General features: G+C 40.4%; 1 protein-coding gene and 1 pseudogene across 5 annotated transcripts in view; both read right to left on the reverse strand.

The window, feature by feature from the left end:
* Nucleotides 1–24,517, reverse strand: part of RGS7 (regulator of G protein signaling 7) — a 438,315-nt gene that overhangs the window by 342,073 nt on the left and 71,725 nt on the right. The window lies entirely within an intron of this gene.
* Nucleotides 4,921–6,041, reverse strand: LOC110125243 (E3 ubiquitin-protein ligase ARIH2 pseudogene; annotated as a pseudogene).

Here is a 24,517-nt window from a genome sequence, read left to right on the forward strand (position 1 = left end):
GCAGCACAAAAGAATGTTCAAACTACCAGAGAATTGTGCTCATTTCTCATGTTAGTAATGTTATGCTCAAAATCCTTCAAGCTAGGCTTCAGTAATATGTGAACTGAGAACTTCCAGATGTACACAGCTGGGTTAAGAAAAGCCAGAGAAACCAGAGGTCAAACTGCCAACATTCATTGGATCAAAGAAAAAGCAAGGAATTCCAGAAAAACACCTACTTCTGCTTTACTGACTACACAAAAGCCTTCGACAGCATGGATCACAACAAATCGTGGAAAATTCTTAAACAGATGGGAATACCAGACCTGTTGACCTGCCTCCTGAGAAACATGTAGGTGGGTCAAGAAGCAACAGTTAGAACCTAACATGAACAAGTGACTGGTTCAAAATAAGGAAGGAGAATGGCAAGGCTGTACACTGTTACCCTGTTTATTAAACTTACATGCAGAGTACATCATGCAAAATGCTCAGTTTGATGAATCACAAGCTGAAACCAAGACTGCTGGGAGAAATATCATTAACCTTACATATGCAGATGATACTACTCTAATGGCAGAAAGTGAAGAGAAACTAAAGAGCCTCTTGATGAAGGTGAAAGAGGAGAGTGAAAAAGCTGGCTTAAAAGGAAAAAGTAGAACCAGTGACAGATTTCATTTTCTTGGGCTCCAAAATCTCTGCAGACAGTGACTGCAGCTTTGCCATTAAAAGATGCTTGCTCCTTGGAAGGAAAGCTATAATATCCTAGATAGCATATTAAAATGCAAAGACATCACTATGCCAACAAAAGTAATAGCACAGTCAAAGTTATGGTTTTTCCATTAGTCATGTATGGATGTGAGAGTTGGACCATAAAAAAGGCTGAGCGCCAAAGAATTGATACTTTCGAACTGTGGTGTTGGAGAAGATTCTTGAGGGTCCCGTGGACTACAAGGAGATCAAACCAGTCAATCCTAACGGAAATCAACACTGAATATTCATTGCAAGGACTGATGCTGAAGGTGAAGTTCCAATACTTCACCAGTGGCCACCCGATGCGAAGAGCTGAGTCACTAGAAAAAACCCTGATGCTGGGAAAGACTGAAGGCAGGAAGCGAAGGGGACGACAGAGGATGAGATGGTTGGATGGCATCACCGACTCGATGAACATGAGTTTGAGAAAAATTCCAGGAGATAGTGAAGAACAGAGAAACCTGGTGTGCTGCAGTCCATGGGGTCACAAAGAGTCAGACATGACTTACTGACTAAAAAACAAAACAAAAAATCTTCAATTATCCGGGATAAAAACATCCAGGAATGCAAATTTTGGAAAGGTAGAATAATAGTTGCAAGTTTATTTTCTTAGGAATTTGTCAAATTATTTTCCAGCATGCCTATAGCAATTTGCACTCCCACCAGCAAAGCATGAATCATCTAGTTTCTTTGCATTTTCCCCAGTATCTGCTGTTGCTACTATTTTCTTATTTTCGACATTTGAAGTTGTGTAGTTGCCTCTTATTGCTGGTTCTAAATTTCATTTCCCTTATAAGTAATGATGTTGAACATATTTTTATATGCTTGTCATTTGTCCTGTGAAAAACCTCATTTCTTTTGCCATTTTTTAAACTGCATTGTTTGGTTTTTCAAAGATGGCTCATGACAGCTCTTCATATATTCCTAGTAGTAGTCCTTCGTCAAATATATTGTTTGCAAATATTCTTTCCTAATCCATAGCGTATCTTTTCATTCTCTTAACAGAGTATTTCAGAGAGCAAAAGCTTTTAATTTTGATGATGTCCACTTTTATTTTTTTCCTTTTATATTTTGTGCTTTTAATATCTTATGTTCAAACTTTTTTTTTCTTCAAACTCTTTCTTAACTCTTTATTTTGAAAGTTGTCTCCTAAGTTTTTCTTCAAAGCTTTATCAGTTTACTTTATATTTAAGCTCATAATCCATTTCAGTTAATTTCAGTATGGGAAACATGAGAGGTTGAGGTTCACTTTTCCTCAAGAGTGTCCAATTACCCCATCACCTTTCGATGAAAATGCTACCTTTCCTCCTTCAAATTATGCAATTTTGTCAAAAATCAGTTGGTCATATTTGTATAGGTCTGTTTCTGGTTACTATATTCTGTTCCAATAATCTATGTATATGTCCCTCTTGACAATACCACACAATCTTGATTATTATAGCTATGTAATAAGTCTTAAAATTGAGAAGACTGATTCTTCCAACTTTATTTTTCTTTTCTGAAATTGTTTTAGCTATTCTAATTCTTAGGTTTTTCATTATAAATTTCAGAGCATTCTTGCCTATATTTACAAAAAAAATTTTGGCATTTTGATAGAAATTAAATTACACCTATCTATCAATTCAGGGGAGAACTGACATTGTTAATATTTTGAGTCATCCAATCTATGAACATGGTATGTCTCTCCATTCATTTAAATCTGTGATTTATTAGATCAGCATTGCACAGTTTTCAGCATATATCTTGTTTCATTATGTTTATACATAACATTTCAGTTTTATCTTTAGCAGTTGTAAATGGTATTGCATTTTTAATTTTGGTGTTCACAATTTTCACTGCCATGATAATAGAAATACAAGTGAGTTTAAGATTTGTATCATGTATCACATGACCTGGCTGAACTCACTTCATAGTTCTCGGAGCTTTTTCATAGATGCCCTGGAATTTTCCACATAATCAACCATGTCATCGGCAAACAGAAACCTCCTCCTTTCTAACTGAATGTCCTTTCCTTTTTTTGAGTTATTGTGCTGGCTAAAATTTTAAGCACTGTGCTGAACGAGGGTGGTGAGGGTAAACATCTTGGCCTTGTTCAGTTTTAGAGAGAACTCCTTTCTCTTCCAAGCTTTGATGTGCTTTCATTTTCATTCAGTTCTCTATTGCTTAACTATTTCCTATTTGTCTTCCTTTTTGACTCATCATTTATCTGGAACTATGTTGTTTAGTGGCCAAGTGTTTGGACATTTTCCTATTATTATTTTGTTATTAATTTCTAATTTGTTTCCACCATGGTAAAAAAACACACTATTTATGGGTTATATTATTTACAGTTTACAGAAAGGAGTTTTATGTCCTAAGATGTGGTCCATCTTGGCACTGTTCCATAAGGATTTGGAAATGTGTATGTGTGTGTGTGTGTATCTTCATATACATAAGACTGAAGGCAGGAGGAGAAGGGCACAACAGAGGATGAGATAGTTGGATGGCATCACCAACTCAATGGACATGAGTTTGCACAAGCTTCAGGAGATGGTGAAGGACAGGGAAGGCTGGCAAACTGTAGTCCATAGGGTTGCAAAGTCAGACATGACCAAGGGATTGAACAAAATATATATCTTACTTATAGAATATTTTTTAAATATTGATTAGATCCTGCTGGTTGAAGGTGTTGTTCAGTTCTTCTACAACCTTGCTGTTTTTCTATCCAGTTGTTCCATTCCACTTTTGAGAGAGAATTGTTGAAGTCTCAAGCTAAACTGTAGATCTGTCTACTTCTCCTTTCAATGTTATGAGCTGTGCTTGAAATATTTTGCAACTACTTTTTGATGCATACATATTTCAGACTGCTATCTTTTTGCTAGGTTGACATTTTTATCACTACATAATGTCCCCCTTTGTTTCTAGTAATTTTTGAACTTGAAGCCTAATTTATATAATATTAATATAGTCACCTATTGTTTCTTTTAATATTTGTATAAATTTTTCTACTCTTCATTTTCTATCTGTTTATTATTGTGTTTGAAGTCAGTTTCTTATAGAAAGCATATAGTTGGGTCATGTTTTCAAATCCACTCTGCCAAACTCTGCTTTTATTGGTATACTGAGCAACATATTTTTAATGTAATGATTGACTGAAATGTTAGGTCTTAAGCCTTTGTAATTTTTTTCTACTCTGTTTTTTTGCATATGCTTTAGTTTTCCTAACTTCCTGTGGATTATTTGAATGTTTTATAAAATTTCATTTTGATACCTTTACAGTCTTGTTAGGTGAATTTCTGTGAATAATCCTTTTTTGTTGCTTTAAGGTTTTACATTATAGACACATAATTTATCAAAATCTACTTGGGTATCATTATTTTACCAATTTGAGTGACATACAGAAAACTTAACTCACTTTATATATCTTTGTCCTCTCTTTTTTACAATATAGTTGCCTTAAATATTTCCTTCATATACACTTAGCCACATTAGACACAGTTGTAGTTTCCACTTCAACTGTCAAATATAACACAGAAAACTCAAGAGGGGAAGAAAAATCACTGTATTTACCCATAGTTTCACTTAACATGTTCTTTGCTTCTTCCTGATATTTTAAGATTCCATTTTTTATCACTTACTTTGTTTATTTTTTAACATTCCAATGCCAATTTATTTTTAAAAGGGTTCTATGTAATTCGGTGGTTTCTTTGCCCCCCCCCCCAGCCTTTTTCATATAATTGTACAACCACTGAATATTACATAGGTTGTAATGACCTAGGTTGGGAAGATCCCCTGGAGGAGGGCATGGCAACTCCCTTCAGTATTCTTGCCTGGAGAATCTCCATGTAGCCTGGCGGGCTACAGTCCATGGGGTCGCAAAGGGTCAGACACGACTGAGTGACTAAGCACAAGAACAGTGATCTAATACTATCACCAGTCTTTCAGGAAAAACTGTCCCCTCTCCCAACAACCATCCTGGGGGAATTAAAGGTCCTGAGAAGAGGCCAATTCAACATGGCCTCTACCCTGGTAGGAATGAAAAGATGAAAAAAAAGAAAAAAACAGAAATTGACTAAGAGGTATGTGGCCACTGTCTCTTAGGAGTGAGGCTCTGGCTGTTGCCTGGGGTTGTGAAAGTCTGTAGCATGCAGTAGGGCAGCCGCAAGACCTTGCAGCCACATCTTCCTCACACCAGTATGTCCATGTCCCAACCTAGGTGTCACAAAACTCCTTCAGCAGGGTTCTCCTCCACTCTCTCTTATATGCATCTGGCCATAGTTGTCCACACGCTTCACCTTTTATGACAGGCTTTGGATCTCAACCTCCAGCTGAATCTACTGGTATTCAGTTTCTTCCTGAGTCCAGCCTCCACGTAGTATGCACATAGGTATGTGTCCTGCGGGGTATACATCAACACTTGGCCAAGAGCTGGCATGCTTCTGTAGGTACCTATCGATCCGTGTGTCCAGATGATTCATGACCCTCTCCTGAATCTTCTCATGAATCCGCTGGTATGTCTGTGCCTCTCTCAAAGTAGAACAAGAATGTCTTGAGCATTTCCCTAGCCTGGGCTTGCTGTCTCTGATTGACAATGTCAGTGTTCTCCTTGTACCAACTTCACGACTCAGTACTCGCTCCAGTGGGTCTTCCAATCTCCTCGACATATGCAGCAAAAGTCATGTTTACACTCGGAGCATTGCATGTGATTGCAGTCTTCATCCTTCTCAATGCAGATCTTGTGCTTGGGACAGTCTTTAGTGTGAGCACTAATGTAGTGGCTGACTCAGAGTCATCTGCACACTTTGAGATCCATTTCCAAACTGTGGCGCAGTCTGCGGAGGCATGATACGTCTGACGACACTGAAAACAGAAGGCCTCGCTGCACCACTGGCACTGCACTTAGTGAGCTCAGGGCTCCTGTACCCGGATAACCATGGGGCAGTCTGCACCAGGACACAGCTGGAGCTGGCAGTGACTCTCCAAGAAGTCCCTGAAGAGGTAGTGCCTGTATTTGTCTCTCGATTCTTCACTGAGCAGCAACAAAAACACCAAGTCCTCTGGTGTTCGAAGCGGGCAGTCCTGAGCCATGCAAGAGACACCCACACCCAGACCATCCTTGACAAGTACTGAGCAGTGCTTTTCCCAGCGGCTGTGGCAAAACTGGTGCCGACAGGCTACCGAGAGTGGGTTTTCCTTCTGCACAAACTGCATACACACTGTGCAGTGGTGAGGGGATGGGCTGTGGGGACATGTTTCAATGAACGTACTGAACTCGAGTCTCAACAAGAAGCTGAGCAGATTGTATTAGTGCAGCATCTCTGTGACTTGCCAGTAGAAATTAATTAATGTAAGTTTAGCAACTCAATGACGTACCTTTAGGGCAGAGACTAATAAGCTGGTCATGTGCTCACCAAAAGCACCCTTGGACTCCTTGAAGCTGCTCAGCTTCTCTTGACTCTCGAGTTCAGCCCAGTCCATCAATTCAAACTAATTGCAGGTCCCTAAACACATCATCTTTTCTTTAAACTGCACTTTTTTTTCCCATACATTTTTTCTTCTTTCTGCCCTGTAGACCTTCTCCACCTCATAACTGCCCACTCATATTTCAAAATTTAGTCCCATTGTCCAGTTAACAGGAAATACTCCCTGATTCACAAGCTTTATTTATTTGTCTTCTGCTTTCCCTTACTAGCCCTTCCAGGCTTCTATCATAATACTCACCATCTAGTAACATCTAGTAACCCTCCTCAACAATTAGATTCTATACAACTCATCCAATTTTATAGTTTCAGCTTCTATGACACAGTAGTTGTTAAATAAGTGCTTAGCAAAAGGGTGCCTATTTCACTTATTGACTGAACAAATATTTACAGAGTAACCTCAAAGCATATTTAGAAAGCACATGGGTTCCTGAGTCCTTATTCTAAGTGAAGGAAGCCTTCATCACATCTCATTTTTTCAGGTGCATCAGAGATCAAACAGACTCTCAAAACAATCTGCTTAGACGCGAGGCGAGGAATGGCAGGGAAGATAACAGGGCTTAGGTATGACTGTGCCTTGTGCTACTTAAGTGAGGGGAGGAGCTATGGAGGCAAGGGGGAGCACAGAAGCACCTTCCACCCAGTGCACCCACATTGGAAGGGGGTGGTGTCATCACTTCTCCAAACTCAGCAGGAATCCTCTCTCAAGGAATTTCTTATGTCACCAAAGAAGATATCATTAGAACATATGCAAAGGTTAAAGCAGCAGTGCATCTCACTCTTCTATCTCAGTTTTTATGTTCTAGTTAATTGCAAACGGGGCTTCCCTGGTGGCTCAGAGGGTAAAGCATCTGCCTGCAATGCGGGAGACCCGGGTTCAATTCCTGGGTTGACAAGATCCCCTGGAGAAGGAAATGGCAACCCACTCCAGTATTCTTGCCTGGAAAAGCCCATGGATGGAGAAGCCTGGCAGGCTACAGTCTATGAGGTCGCAAAGAGTCGGACACAATTGAGCAACTTCACTTAATTGCAAACACATATGAAAATCTCCCTTTAAAATCAAATGCTGGGGCTTCCCTGGTCCAGTGGTTAAGAATCTGCCTTGCAAAGCAGTGAACACGTTTGATCACTGGTCCGGGAAGTTTCCATATGCCGTGGAACAACTAAGCCAGGGTGTGGCAACTTCTGAGCCCACACGCTGCAACTACTGAAGCCCAAACAGCTAGAGCCCGTGTTCCACAACATGAGAAGCCATGGCAACAAGAAGCCTGTGCACCACAACTAGAGAAAGCCCGCATGCAGCAACAGAGAGCCACCACAGTCAGTAAATACCTAAATCTTTTTAAAAAATCAAATGCCACATTAGCAAGTAGGGTTCATATGTACAAGTGTTTGTAAATGAGAAGTATGTATTTTAGGGAGCGCATATGCAATAATGTCTCACCCACAACTGCTATAGGCAAGATGATCAAGAGAAAAATAGCAGCAGCTGATGCCAAATGTGCAACTCAGATGGTTTGAAAATAAAGTAGCATTCCAAAGAACGTGGGCAAACTTCCCTCAAACACAGTCCACTAGCCAACAGATTAAATTTTTAAGATATATGAATAACTTCTCTAACAAACGCTTACCAAAAGATAGCAATGACTTAGAAAATTAGCATAGTAACACGAAATCCAAATACCTAAACATCTCTCCCATTATTCACTATCTCTGAGTGCAAAATAAAAATCTTCTGTTTCATTTCTTTTTACTTTTGCAAAGTAGAAAGGAAATTTTGGCCTCTTCTCAAGTTTGATTTATTTTAAAAAAAGAGAATAAGAAAAACAAATGTTGTATATTAATATGTATATAGGTATACATATATATATATATATATATATATATATATAGATCCAACCAGTCCATCCTAAAGGAAATCAGTCCTGAATGTTGATTGGAAGGACTGATGTTGAAGCTGAAACTCCAATCCTTTGGCCACCTCATGCAAAGAACTGACTCACTGGAAAAGACCCTGATGCTGGGAAAGACCCTAATTGAAGGCAGGAGGAGAAGGGGATGGCAGAAGATGAGATGGTTGGATGGCATCACCAACTCAATGAACATGAGTTTGAGTAGACTCCGGGAGTTGGTGATGGACAGGGAGGCCTGGCATACTGCAGTCCATGGGGTCGCAAAAAGTCAGACACGACTGAGTGACTGAACTGAATATATATATAATCTAGAAAAATGGTACTGATAAACCTATCTATAGGGCAGGAATAGAGATGAAGACATAGAAAACAGACTTGTGGACACAGCAGGAGAAAGGAGAGGGTGGGATGAACTGAGAAAGGAGCGCTGACATACATACACTGTCATGTGTAAATAGGTAGCTGGTGGAAAGCTGCTACGTTAACACTGGGAGCTCAGTTCAGTGCTCTGTGACAACCTAAGGGGTGGGATGGGAGGCTCCAGAGGAGGGGATATATGTCTACTTACAGCTGATTCACATTGTTCTACAGCAGAAACCAACACACCATTGTAAAGCAATTATCCTCCAATTAAAAGCAAGAATTAAAGAAAGAGAATGCACTCTGTACTCAACTGCACATGAACTGAACACCTCAGCATAAATTTATCAGAAGCAGGGGATGTGGGAGGAAGACAAAGAGGCTTTACAATTGATCTGATCTGGATTTTGATACCGGTTTTGTCACTTCATAGTCATGTGAGTCTGGATAAATTCTGTAAACTCTCCAAAGCTCAGTTTTCTCAACTGTCAATGGGAAATGAGTGTAGACATTACATGCATTGACTAGACAGATTTTAATAAATAAACTTATTTATAAACATGTGTATATGTGTGATCACTCCTTTTTAATGTGACTCCATTTCAGTGACATTGGCACTGAAAAGGAGACCCGCACACATGTATGCAATTTATCAGAATATAATGGTCACATGCAATGGCACAAGTAAAGCATCATACACCTGACCTAGTGTGTTATATGCACTCATGTTTCGTTTCCACTCACCCCACCTCTTTTCCCAGATTTCTACTGAGAACATGGCAAGGTAAATAAGGTACTTCCTTCCTTAATGAATTTAGACTGGCAAAGGGGTTAAAATGTACACAGATTATGCCAAATGAGATATACACTTTGAAAGCAGAATAACCCATGTGTTAAGAGAACACAAGGGAGAAAGATTTGGGGCCAAGTTCCCCTGGACATCAGGGTCAGTTCATGCAAAGGCCATTTTAGATGGGCTTCACGGAATCATGGGGTGCTTTTGATGCGTGGCTTATAGTTAATAAGTCTCATAACTGAAATAACATGTTGACACAGAAAGAGAAGCTGAGGCAGATGGTTCTCCAATAAAGAACCCTAAAGAATTTCCACTGGTCACCAACTTTCAGAGCTGAACTAAGGATTGTGACTGGGCAAAACATGGTTTACTGCCTAAAATGGGAGAGTGTTACCTGCTTGAGCAGAGATCAGACATTCCTTATTCTTCTAATTCCAGCTCATGAATTCTCAGCATTCAAACCAATGTACCAGGAGCACTCCTTCTGTAGTGCAATCGATGAGAGAAATTGTCTTGGCTTCAACTTTAATCCATACTATTCTTTCCTCAGCTTTCTATAGAAACTAATTCCTTCAAACAAGAGAGGATGTAAAAGGGATCACTAAAGACATAAAGCACTTCTTGAAAAGGTGTATGATTGCACAAAGCAAAATGCTATAAGGTGGCTTGTATGGCAAAGTCTAAAGAGCCCTGATAACAAGGCGACATCAGGGCTGTGGATTTTCATGTGCTTTGTCCATTTATTAGTCCATCAGAGAGACAAAGAGTGAGGCTAGAAGAGGATCCCATTAATCCAACAGACCAGTGCAGGACTTAGAATTTGCTCATAGCACCACCAGTCCCGGTTGTGGGTGTGAGAAGACATTATAAGCACTCAAGCCAAGAGTGGGTGGATCCATGGACAAGCCCATGCCCCTGCTTACAGCCAATGCTTAATCTACACTGAACACTCCTCATTCTAGGGAAAATAAAGGCATAATAACAGAGATAAGAGAGGGAGGACAGAGGAAATAAACCATGTGTCCTAAAGAAACAGTATAGGGATAATCATCTTTAAAATGCAACGGTTGACCAGACCTCTTTAAAATTACTTACTACACAAACCAGTAGATTTTTAGTAAGTTACAGTACATTCATATGATAAAATATTTTGCAGACATTAGACACATATTCTTAAATGATATTTAATGCACCAGAAAGTGCTTAAAACAATTTAAAGTAAAAAGAGCTGATGTAAAATCTGTACATATGGTGTTTATCAACACCACGAAACTAAAAGTTTGGCATGTGTGTTAGTAGCCCAGTTGTGTCTGACTCTCTGTGACCCCATGGACTGTAGCCAGCCAGACTCCTCTGTCCATGGAATTTTCCAAGCAAGAATACAGAAGTGGGTTGCCATCTCTCCAGGGGATCTTTACGACCCCGGGATCAAACCTGGGTTTCCTCCATTGCAGGCAGATTCTTTACCATCTGAGCCACCAGGGAAGCCCTTAAATGTATGGTAAATACACACACACACACACACACACACACACACATACACACACACACACACACACACACACACACACACACAGTAGTTCTTACATCTGGGTGATATGATTATGTAAGAATTTTAGTTCCTTTCTAAAATTTTTCTGTCTTCCAAAATTTCCATGAGGTTACATTCATCATTTAAAGTTTGTTATATAATAGGAAAAATGTAAAGATAACAGAGGTTAAGGGAAAGAGTTTTCAAAGCAAAGACAAGTCAGTAAGAAAGTAAAACCCAGGCTTCCCTGGTGACTCAGTGGTAAGGAATCTGCCTGCCAGTGGAGGAGACACAGGTTCAATCCTTGGTCCAGGAAGATCCCACATGTTGTGGAGCAACTAAGCCCATGAGCCAAAACTACTGAGTCTGTGCTCTAAAGCCCAGGAGCCTCAATTACAGAGCCCATGTGCCGCAAATACTGAAGTCTGCGTGCCCTAAAGCCCCGTGCTCTGCAACAAGAGAAGCCACGGCAATGAGAAGTCCATGCACCACAACTAGAAAGCAGGCACCAATTACCACAATTAGAGAAAAGCCTCCACAGCAAAGAAGACCCAGCAGAGTCAAAAACAAATACATAAATAAATAAAATTATTTTTATAAAAAGAAAACAAAACCCATTTTCTGAGCAGCCAGAGCACTGGCATGTGGGTGCAGATAGCTGTGCTGAGGCAGAATATAGGGAATGGGGACAGGGCTCAAAGGGCCCTGAACACCACACTTAGGAACAGGGATCTTCTTCTGTCCACAGAGCATATTCTGAGTACCAGGAAAGGCTCAGCTGAAACTGTGCTTCTGGAGATAACTCCAGCAAGCAGCATCCTGAATCAATTAGAAGTGAAAGACTATTTTAAGAGTTCAAGTGTCAGGCAATGACAGCTATGGCCTGGGTGATGAAAGGGAGGATGTGACAGACCTGAGTGTCTGGTTATAAGACTCAGCCAGTGCTTGGATACAAATGGGAGAGGGGAGGAGTAAAGATGGCCTCAAGGACTCAATTCTGGGTGGCTATTTAGAGACCCATATTATTCAAAAAATTGAGGTAGGAGTATGAGTATATTTTCAACAAGTTGAGTTTAAAGCATCCAAGGAGGTCAAACCAGTCAATCTTAAAGGAAATCAACTCTGAATATTCATTGAAAGAACTGGTGTTGAAACTGAAGCTCCAGTACTTTGGCCACCTGATGCGAAGCGACGACTCACTGGAAAAGACCCTGATGCCCGGAAAGATTGAGGGCAGGAGGAGAAGAGGGCAGCAGAGGATGAGACGGTTGGATGGCATCACCGACTCAATGAACATGAGTTTAAGCAAACTCCGGGAGATAGTGAAGGACAGGGGAGCCTGGCATGCTGCAGTCCATGGGGTCACAAAGAGTCAGACACGACTGAGCGACTGAACAACAACAAAGGAGTATCTTAAGAAGATTCTAATAGAGAATTAGAAATGTGCATTTGAAACTTGAGAGAGAATTCTGGGCTGGTTACATGGATTCAGGGATCAACTGTATAGACTTGAGTGGTGGTTGGATAATAGAAGGGAAGATGGGGAGATTAAGAGTAGGAGAGAGACAGGAGAAGGGAGAAGGGACATAGAAAGAGTCAGACAGAGGACACAGGCAATAACATCAGAGAATCATACTTGGGAACAAAGGAAAGTAAATGCTGACAGAGCCAGGAAAAACAAACAGAAAGGGGAGCCCTTATTTCAGTACCACGGGAAAAAGGAGCTAAGAATGCTAAGTCACCCTCAATGGCAAACGTGGCACAAAATTCAGAGAGACTGAGCACTAAGAATGGCTGCTGGAAATGGTGATGGGGGGGCAGGGTGTCAAGTGACATTAAAATGTTTTCAGGTGAAAAATTAAACATAAAATCAACCAGTCTCAGAATAGACATTTCTCTGCAGTAACTGTCATGTTCAAAACACACCTGGAGAGCCAAACTCTAAGCATCACGTCATTTCTGCCTCACCCAAATGAGCTGAGACAGTCACCTCTGGAATGCTACCAGCTTGAGGCCATCACCACAGCAACCAACAGAACAACTGTTGTTTTTTCACTCTGCCCATCGCCAACTACATTGCAGCTTGTGAAATGCATAGAAATGAAGTTGTTCTTTCAAACCCTGTTGTGTGGGACTCAGCATGGTTGCAGGTGTCTGTGAACACTGCCTGACTTAGGGTATTTTCTTTAAAAACTAGAATGATAAAATCTACCAAGCAGTTTGGTAGCTAATTCCTAGCTTTGTGAACTAAAATGTATTAATCAATTCAAATTGGATTCAATTGTTTTTTAAGACACAGTTTTAGCAATTCCTTAATCAAACTGATACTTTTTCCATAATACTGAAGAGGAAATATTTACACCTAAATATCCCTGCAAAAGCAAACCAAATATTAAAAGTGTTAGTCACTCAGCCGTGTCCGACTCTTTGTGACCTCAAGGACTGTAGCCCACCAGGCTCCTCTGCCCCTGGAATTCTCCAGGCAAGAATACAGGAGTGGGTTGCTGTTTCCTTCTCCAGAGGATCTTCCCAACCCAGGGACTGAACCTGGGTCTCCTGCATTGTAGTCAGACTCTTTACCGACTGAGACACTGGGGAAGACCTAAATCAAACACTGGGTCTTGCTTATATCTCTCCTTGTCCCAAAGGGCCAGCTTGAGAGAAGGACAAGAATCAGCTGTTCAGTCTATTCTCCTTTACACATAAATTGACTTTTCTTTTATTCATTTCATTGGCATTTCTATGAGCCAAAGTAGATAATGCGTGAAACTATTTGAATCAGTGCTACCAACCGGCTTCCCAGGTGGCTCTGTGGTAAAAGAATCTGCCTGCCAATGCAAGGAGACACAGGAGACACTGGTTCTATCCCTGGGTCAGGGAGATCCCCTGGAGGAAATGGCAACCCATTCCAGTATTCTTGCCTGGAAAATCCCACGGACAGAGGAGCCTGGCGGGCTACAGTCGATAGGGTGCAACAAGTCAGACATGGCTGAGCAACTGAGTGCACACACGTGCTACCTATCTAATTACTGTTAATAACAGCACTAAAACCGCATACGAAACATTCTTGAGAAGCAGTGCAGGGTAACTGACAGTTGAAGATCCTTATATTATGCTTCTTACAATTACTAGATTCAGTAGAAAAGTATCATTAATACAATAGAGAACTCTCCTAAATCCCAGTATGTCTGAATATGACCTTGTGGCATGAAAAATCTCCAGTCTTCAACATACCTAATGATAGGCTGAATGACCAATGAGCAAAGACAGAGAAAAATACTTCCAAGTATCAACTGATTGTTTAGAACTGGCTTCCCCTGGTGGTAAAAGACCCACCTGCCAAACAGAAGATGGGGTTCAATCCCTGATCAGGAAGATCGCGTGGAGAAGGAAATGGCAACCCATTCCAGTATTCTTGCCTGGGAAATCCCATGGACAGAGAAGCCCAGTGGGCTACAGGTCATGGGGTCACAAAAGAGTTGGACACAACTTAGGAACTAAATAACAAGGTTCCTAAGTTTATATTTACATCCAAACTTTCACAATTTTTGCTATTATTGTGACCCTCCTGTACTATTACTTACTTAACTTTTGTTTATTTTTTGGGAGGGGGAAGGGAGGTGGGAGGGGGGTTCAGGATGGGGAACACATGTAAATCCATGGCTGATTCATGTCAATGTATGGTAAAAAAAAGAAACCATTTCATTCATTCACTGAAAAAAAAAAAAAACACTTAAAAAAAATTGAGAATTCAGTATAACTGTTACCTAATTTTATCAGCTAGAAAAATAAAGCACAATATAAACTGAAAAAAATAAAATTAAATTAAAATTTTTTAAAATAATAATAAATTTAAATATATTTATTTAATATATATTAAATATAAATATAAGAAACATAAATATATAATAAATATATAAATATGTTTACTAAATATATATTAAAATAAATAAATTTTTTAAAAAAATTTGTTTAAATCAATATTTTTAGGTGAACCTCTTTCAAAGTGGCCTTATAGTATAAACATGTAAGCATTACTAGATAAAATACAGTTTAACAAATGACTGACAAGCTAATACCTCTGAGAATTCTGAATCTCAAAGATTCCATTTTCTTTGTTACATTCAAATAGCTTATGTACCCATATCTTAACGAACCTCTTCCCAGTGAAAGTGAAAGTGAAGTCGCTCCGTATGGATTGTAGCCTACCAGACTCCTCTGTCCATGGGATTTTCCAGGCAAGATACTGGAGTGGGTTGCCATTTCCTTCTCCAGAAGATCTTCCCGACCCAGGGATTGAACCCAGGTCTCCCGCATTGTAGACAGACGCTTTACTGTCTGAGGCATTTGAGAGATAACTTCCCAGTGAAGCCCAATCTTAATGTGAAATCCTTTTACAAATGATAATATGATCTGTTCTAAGAGGAGAACTTTTTAAGGCACAAGTCATATCATAGATGTGAACCCCATTCATTCAACAAAGTCAGCAAAGAAGCAAATATGGACCCGATGCAACAGGCAGGGAGCAAGATCTAAATCTAGGCAGAAGGGGCCTGGGAGTAGAGGGATAGCATGAGGGAATTAAAAATGTGAATCCCAGAGGAACGGCTTCTAGCTTGAGGTCTCAACTCTGACTAGAAAGAGGAAAACACATACCAGTGTACCAGAACAAGTACAACCAAAGTTCTCCATTTGACTCTTTCTGAGATTATATTACTTTAAAATTAAATATGCAGTATAATATAATTTGCATTTTTTTTCTTCAAGTCCCTGGCCCTCCAGGACTCCCTACAAAATTCAAACGCTACAAAGGCAACTCTGTCTCTACACAGATCCTGCCCCCTGCCCCTTTTGTTCAGCGCTCAATGAGCCTCTAGTCCCTAGGACACTGTCAACTACCTTCAGTGGGGACGGAGTCAGCGTGTGTGTGCCAGGACTGAGGAAGGCCTGAGAACATCCACGGCTCTTGAGAAAGGGAGGAGAAACGAGCAGGCCTTGTCTAAACTTCTGATCTTCTACCAAACCTATACTCCTCCAACCTTCCCCAACTCTCTCTTTTTAAAAAATTAAGTAGTTAATTTAATTTAGGCTGCGCTGGGTCTTTGTAGGTGAGCAGGCTTTTCTCGAGCTGCAGAGAGCAGCGGCTCTTCTCTAGGGGAGGTGCACAGGTTTCTCACTGCAGGGCCGTCTCCTGCTGTCGAGCCGGGGCTCTAGGGCTCAAGGGCTTCAGCAGTTGCAGCACGTGGGCTCGGCAGCCGTGTCTCAAGGGCCCTAGAGGGTGGGCTCAGCAGGGGTGGCACACGCGCTCAGCTGCTCAACAGCCTGTGGGATCTTCCCAGACCAGGGATCGAACACCCATGTCTCCTGCATTGGCAGGCGGGTTCTTTAGCACGGAGACACCAGGGAAGCTCCCACCTCTCTTAACAGTAATTTCACATTTCCAGGTGCTTGGGCCAAAAAAGATTGAGTCATTCTTCATGTGATGCTTTCTTTCACATCCCAATCAATCAACAAACTCTCTAAATCTACCTGACAAATACACCCAGAATCCTTCTCCTTCTCACCACCTCCACAGCCACCACTATGATCCAAACCACCTTCACCTCCTGCACGGATTACTGCAACAACCTCCTAACCAGTGCCCCTATATCCCCTTCAGCCTATTACACAGCAGTCAGAGTAAACCTGCTTGGGTGTAAATCAGATCATATCACTCCTCTCCTCAGAACTCCAGGGGCTTTTCCATCTCCCGCACAGTAAAAACCACAATGTCTTTGAGGTAGCCCACATAGCCCTACACGTCCTGATCCTTGTCTCCTATTTGGCCGTATCCTCTTTTCCTCTTCCTGCTGGTCCTTCCAGTCTGACCCCTCTGGTCTACTCAAGACCCCTGGCCTTTCAAGGCATCTTTTCTCCTCTAGGATCCTCCCTCTTGCTGCTCTTATTGCTTGGACATTCTTCCTCCGCTAGTACCACCTCATTTCCTTCACATCTGTACTCCAAGGGAAGCTTCTCAGCTAGGTTTTTCCCCCCCTAGTCACCTGATTTAAAATTTAATTTGCCCACCAGCACTCCATTTCTCTCCTTTATTCTTCTATGGCACTCATCACCAACTAAAATGATGTATTTCCCTTATTTCTTTTATTCATTGCCTCATTCATGTCTTTAGATTGGACTTCCCTTGTGGCTCAGCTGGTAAAGAATCCGCCTGCAATGCAGGAGACCTGGGTTCAATCCCTGGGTTGGGAAGATCCCCTGGAGAAGGGAAAGGCTACCCACTCTGGCATCCTGACCTGGAGAATTTCATGGACTGTACAATCCATGGGGTCACAGAGTCAGACACGACTGAGCGACTTTCACTCACTTCCTGCCTTTAGAATGTGAACTCCATCAAAAAAGTGATTTGTGTATCTTTAATTAACTGCTGTAGTCCTAGAACCTAGATAGCCATCTGGCCCATAGAATGCGTTCAATGAATGTTTATGGGATTAATGTGTAAAAGGAGGGATGGAAAGGACAGGTAAATTATGAGAATGAATCTCCAGAAGGATAGCAGCACCATTTTAGAACCAGATTAAGATAAGCGGACTCAATTCAGAGACGACACAACAAGAATGTCCTACTAGTACAAGGAAAAGATAGGAATTTTTGTAACGAGGTATAGGAATAGTCAGTTTTCTTCATATGTAACTTGAACAGGGCTTTGATTATTCAGCTCCACGAGGAGAAAAATCAGTAACAAACTCTGTGATTCTGAAAACCTCATTTCAGAAATTTAAGAATTCATTAGCAAATAAGAATGAAGTTGTCTCTAGGGACACCACCACCGGGTGAAAATTCAACAGCATAATTGGCCAATACCAGGAAAAATTACATGGGAAAGCTTGAGCTGCTTTGAAGTCTATAAAAGCCAGGGCTGAATTCTTGACATGTAAACAATTATAGTATTAAGCCATAGACAGTTTTGACTTCATAAGTCCTTAAAGCCCCCATTAATCTGGACTTCAATAATGGGTTGATACAAGCAGTTTCAGATATTCAGAGTGTCCTAATTCTGAGATGTTACGTGTACATGGTAGTAAGAATCCTTTTCTGGGCTTCCCCAGTGGCTCAGATGGTAAAGAATCCTTTTCTAATGAACAGTATCAAAGAAAGCAAAATAAGTGACCCAAAGTGGCACCTACTTCAGTCTGAAGGTGCCCAATGAAATGGTGAAGAAACAACTGTAATGTTGCAAACTTTACTACAAGATTAAACCAAACACTGAAACATGAGTTTGCTACTATTATATATGGTAAAGCAATATATTAAAGAAAGTCAACCAGAAAACCACTAAAATTATCTTATTAAGGGGAACTTGAGTAACACAGAAAATTTTTCAAACCAAGTCTCATTCAATTCCCGTTGGATCTACTACCAGTACATTAACTCACTCCCCTCAAAGGAGATGTTGGGTGGACAATGACTAATGGGACATAGAAGAGGAATCACAAAATTATTCAATATTACTCAAATTCAGATGATAAAGAAAGAAACTTAACTTCCTGATTGTGGATTACTAGGGAAGACTAAGAAATGGATGATCACAAAAATAATCAGAAACCAGGAGAGGACCCACACATCAAGTCAATGTTAAGTAACTTGAAGACCCTGATCAGGAAGCTTTCGTTATGTTTGAAAAGTTGAAATAAGGTCAGTTAATCCAAGTAGAGTCATTTGCCTGACTGACACCTACTCACTCTCTTGATCCCAGCTTAAATGTTACCACTTCAGGAAGATCTTCTCTCATCTCACTCCTCTGACTAACTCAGGTTTTTCCATATTCCCTGATGGCATATTTTACTGTCTTCATTGCACTCAGCACAGGCATCTACCCCCTTGTGTACTATTAAAGAGATGCTTAGGCTAAGTAGAAACCACGACCCATTTAGAGAATGTTCTGGCGCCTACAGAGGGTAGACGAGCAACTCACAAATACTTTTCCCCAAATAAGGCTTGTTCTTTTCTATGAATGTTAAACACTAAGCAGACAGTGGCACCAGTCAACAGGGAAACCATGTTAATTGGTAGTAGCCACATTGATAAAGGTCAGTTCTCTCAAAGTTTCCAGAAGCCCCATCATCTAATCATCCAAGGATATCACAGAGTCATGGAGAAAGAATTTAGGGTCCATTGTTTTCACTCCTTTCACATTTCTGGCAACCTTAAGATAAGCTTCTAGAAACGAAATACAAAAATAAATGTATTAAGGTCAGCTGAGCTATGCACAAGTCTGAGGCTTGTTCGCCACCACGTAGATCACAGATAAAGAACAAGAGGCAGCAAAACCAGACACCCAGGGGAACCCAGAGCTAGCTCTCAGATCTCTGCAGACATGACAAGTACTTCTCACTCCCCGCTCTAATTTTAATTCCAGTGTGTACGATCCTAAACCTAGGATCAATCCCCAAGAAATAATAATATGTTTAAAGAGAAAGAAGGGCCAACAAATCTGAGCTAATAGAGTTCTGAAGACTCTTGAGCTGCCCCATCCAGCCACTGACACTCCCAGATTTGTTGATAGTCTTCATATTCTCCAGAAAAGTCAGTGTTTCAATTATCCTGACTACTTGCTACACTAACCATTTCATATATGTCACTTAGATGACAGGCCCATATTTTAGGTCAAAAAAAAAAAAATACTACTATATTAGTTACTAAAATAAATGCAGAAAACTTAAAATCAAAGAAATGTTTTGAAGATGAGATATGAAAAACCAACTGTCTTAAGCAACTCTTAAGACTTTTTTAGCAAATCTCTTTTCTGAAGGCTCTGTATATAAATTCCATCATCAGCTTTGGCTGCTATGGCAACTGGAATATTTAGGAAATGATTTGAAGCCAGTATCGCTACACATCTAGCATCTTTTGCAGAAACAGAAAAGACTATGAGGTCTAATCCACTCTAATTTTGAAACATAGCTTTGATTTTCGTTCCTGAAATCTATTTACACTTATACTTGCAAACCAACAGATAACAACCTATTACAGATACCAGCATTATAGAGCAGCTTCTCATTTCATTCCTTAACTAGTCACATTAACACATTAAGGTACTCTCCTCTCAGTTTTAGTAGGCCTTCCTATCTTTTTCTAAAAATAGACTTTATTTTTTACAGTTTTAGGTTCACAGAAAAACAGAGTTGAAAATACAGAGAGTGCTCATACTCCACCCAACCCCCAAAGCACAAAGTGAAAGAAAGTGAAGTCGCTCAGTTGTGTCCGACTCTGTGACTCCGTGGACTGTAGCCTACCAGGCTCCTCCCTCCATGGGATTCTCCAGGCAAGAATACTAGAGTGGGTTGCCATTTCTTTCTCCAGGGGATCTTCCCGACCCAGGGATTGAACCCTGGTCTCCCACATTGCAGGGAGATGCTTTAACCTCTGAGCCACTAGGGGAGCCCAAAAAGCACAAAAAGCTTTCCCTATTATCAATCCACCACCGGAGGGGTACATTTGTTACTCCAATAACACTCACACATTATAACCACCCAAAGTCCATAGTTTACATTAGGGGTACACTTTTGGTATTGTAATTTCTTTCTGTGAGTTTTGACAAATGTATAGTGACATGTAAATACCATTACAGGATCATATAGAGTAATTTCACTGCCCTAAGAACCCACTGTACTCCACCTATTTATCCCTTTCTTCCTTGCTAATCCCTGGCAATTACCTGTCTTTTGATTGTCGCCATAGTTCTGTCTTTCCCAGAATGTGACATAGTTGGAATCATACGGTATGTAGCCTTTGCAGATTGACTTCCTTTACTTAGTAATATGCATTTAAGGTTCTTCCATGTCTTCTTACGGCTTAACAGCTCATTTCTTTTTAGTGCTGAATAATATTGCATTGTCTGGTTATACCACAGTTTATTTATCTATTAGCCCGCTAGAGGACGGTGTGCTGCCTCCAACTTTTAGCAATTATGAATAAAGTTGCTTAAATATCCATGTGCAAGTTTTTGTGTGAATACAGTTTTCAATATCTTTGGATAAATAACAAAGAAAAGTGATTGCTGGACTGTAGACAAGACTATGCTTAATTTTTTGAGAAACTTCCAAACTGTCTTACAAAGTAACTATACAACCAAAAATGAAGAGTTCCTGTTACCTCGATATTGCCACACCATTTGGTGCTGTCAGTGTTCTGGATTTCCGTCATTCTAATAGACAGGCATATAGTAGTATCTTGTTTTAATTTGCATTTCCCTAAGTTAGAATGATCAAAAACGACAGAATGATCTCTGTTTTTCCAAGACAAACCATTCAATATCACAGTAATCCAAGTCTATGCCCCAAATAGTAATGCTGAAGAAGCGGAAGTTGAACGGTTCTATGAAGACCTACAGGACCTTCTAAAACTAACACCTAAAAAACGATGTCCTTATTATCAAAGGGAACTGGAATGCAAAAGTAGGAAGTCAAGGGATACCTGGAGCAACAGGCAAATTTGACCATAGAGTACAAAATGAAGCAGCTCAAAGGCTAACAGAGTTTTGCCAAGAGAAAGCACTGGTCATAACAAACACCCTCTTCCAACAACATAAGAGAAGACTACACATGGACATCACCAGACAGTCAATCCCAATTTGACTGCCAAATCCGAATTTGGCTGCAATTCTTTGCAGCCAAAGGTGGAGAAGCTCTATACAGTCAGCAAAAACAAGACCAGAAACTAACTGCGGCTCAGATCATGAACTCCTAATTGTCAAATTCAGACTTAAACTGAAGCAAGTAGGGAAAACCACGAGACCATTCAGGAATGACCTAAATCAAATCCCTTAGGATTATACAGTGGAAGTGAAAATAGATTCAAGGGATTAGATCTGATGGAGTGCCTGAAGAACTATGGATGGAGGTTCATGACATTGTACAGGAGACAGGGATCAAGACCACACCAAAGAAAAAGAAATGTAAAAGGGCAAAACAGTTGTCTGAGGAGGCCTTACAAATAGCTGAGGAAAGAAGAGAAGCTAAAGGCAAAGGAGAAAAGAAAAGACATACCCATTTGAATGCAGAGTTCCAAAGAATAGCAAGGAGAGATAAGAAAGGTTTCCTCAGTGTTCAGTGCAAAGAAATAGAGGAAAACGATAGACTGGGAAAGACCAGAGATTTCTTCAAGAAAATCAGAGATTCCAAGTAAACATTTCATGCAAAGATGGGCTCAGTAAAGGACAGAAATGGTACGGACCTAATAGAAGCAGAATATTAAGAAGAGGTGACAAGAATACCAGAAGAACTATACAAAAAAGATCTTCAGGACCCAGATAGCCACAATGATGTGATCACTCACTTACAGCCAGACATCCCGGAATGGGAAGTCAAGTGGGCCTTAGGAAGCATCACTATGAACAAAACTAGTGGAGGTGATGGAATTCCAGATGAGCTATTTTTTTTTCCCCAGTTGAGCTATTTCAAATCCTAAAAGATGATACTGTTAAAGTGCTGCACTCAATATGCCAGCAAATTTGGAAAACTCAGCAGTGGCCACAGGACTAGAAAAGGCCAGTTTTCAATCCAATCCCAAAGAAAGGCAATGCCAAAGAATGTTCAAACTACTGCACAATTGCACTCATCTCACACACTAGCAAAGTAATGCTTAAAATTCTCCAAGCCAAGCTTCAACAGTATGTGAACCATGAACTTCCATATGTTCAGGCTGGATTTAGAAAAGGCAGAAGAATCAGAGATCAAATTCTAACATCTGCTGAATCATAGAAAAAGTAAGAGAATTCCAGAAAAATATCTACTTCTGCTTTATTGATCACACCAAAGCCTTTGACTGTGTACATTACAACAAACCATTGAAAATTCTTAAAGAGATGGGAATACCAGACCACTTCACCTGCCTCCTGAGAAATCTGTATGCAGGTCAAGAAGTACCAGTTAGAACTGGACAAGGAACAATGTACTGTTTTCAAATCAGGAAAGCAGTACATCAAGGCTGTATATTGTCACCCTGCTTATTCAACGTCTATGCAGAGTACATCATGCAAAATGCCAGGCTGGATAAAGCACAAGCTGGAATCAAGATTGCTGGGAGAAATATCAAAAACCTCAGATATGCAGATGACACCACCCTTATTGGAGGAAGCAAAGAACTAAAGAATCACCTGACTAAAGTGAAAGAACAACATTCAGAAAACTAAAATCATGGCATTCAGTCCCATCACTTCATGGCAAATAGATGGGGAAACAATGAAAACTGTGAGACTATATTTCTGGAGACTCCAAAATCACTGCAGATGGTGACTGCAGCCATGAAATTAAAAGACACTTGCACCTTAGAAGAAAAACTATGACAAACCTAGACAGCATATTAAAAAGCATAAACATTACTTTCCCAACAAAGTTCTGTCTAGTTCTGTCTATGGTTTGTCCAGTATCCATGTATGGGTGTGAGAGCTGGACCATAAAGAAAGCTGAGCAATGAAGAACTGATACTTTTGAACTGTGGTGTTGGAGAAGACTCTTGCGAATTCCTTGGACTGCAAGGAGATCAAACCAGTCCATCCTAAAGGAAATCAGTCCTGAATATTCATTGGAAGGACTGATGCTGAAGCTGAAGCTGAAGCTGCAATACTTTGGCCACCTGATGCGAAGAACTGACTCATTAAGAAAGACCCTGATGCTGGGAAAGACTGAAGGCAGGAGGAAAAGGGGATGACAGAGGATGAGATGGTTGGATGGTATCACTGACTAATGGACATGAGTTTGAGAAAGTTCTGGGAGTTGGTGATGGACAGGGAAGCCTGGCATGCTGCAGTCCATGGGGTTGCAAAGAGTCAGACACGACTGAGTGACTGAACTGATAATGGAGTCTTTTATAAAAGGTTTCTACCTCTGCATTACTGGTGTAGAAACAAGCTAATATTGACCTTTTGAAGAGAATCTAAGACAATCTGTACTATTGTTATCAATACTAAGAAGCGTTTCCAGCAGCTGCAGCTTCCAGAAATATAAATCTTGTAGTCAGTGCAGGTAATATAGCCAGAAGTGTCAAATAAAAGAAATATTCTGTGACATGCACAGATGTCACCTGCATTCACTCATTTTGTTCAATAAAAAATTGAGCAACCACTGCATTCCAGTCACTATTCTTACTACTTAAATGTGTAGTTTATACTGATTTAAATATGTAAGTAATATTATGTGTTAGAAAATGATAAATTTTGGGCATCAAGAGTACTAGGCAGGAGCTGTAAGCAGAAAGGGGCCTTAAAGAGGGCCCTTGTTAGGATGACAGCATCTAAGCAAAGGCTTGAAGAAAGTGAGGGAGGGTGTGAATTCTGTGATCATCTGGGAAAAGTATTCTGGGCAGAGGCAGCACAAAGCCCCAAAGGAGAGACCAGGTTTAGCACATTAAAAAGCCAGCAGGTAGGCCAACAGCAGTGGAGCAGAGGGAAAGGAGAAGGTTAAGTGTAGGCCTCTTAACCTTCTGTCCTCCTGTAGGCAGGACTTCAGCATCTACTCAGGAAGTCCTGGAGGATTTTCAGTAGAAAATACCACTTACTTTTTACAAACTATTCTAATTTAGAAAATATAAGACACATATAAGGTGGAGGAAAATGTATAAGAAACTCCAGTATACTTGTGACTAAGTCTAAAATACTGTTTCATTTATACTCCCTACTCCACTTTCACCCCAGATCATTTTGAGGGAAACCTCAGACATCCTAGCATTTCAA

Source organism: Odocoileus virginianus, chromosome 11 (assembly GCF_023699985.2).
Source record: "Odocoileus virginianus isolate 20LAN1187 ecotype Illinois chromosome 11, Ovbor_1.2, whole genome shotgun sequence".
Classification (NCBI taxonomy): Eukaryota; Metazoa; Chordata; class Mammalia; order Artiodactyla; family Cervidae; genus Odocoileus; species Odocoileus virginianus.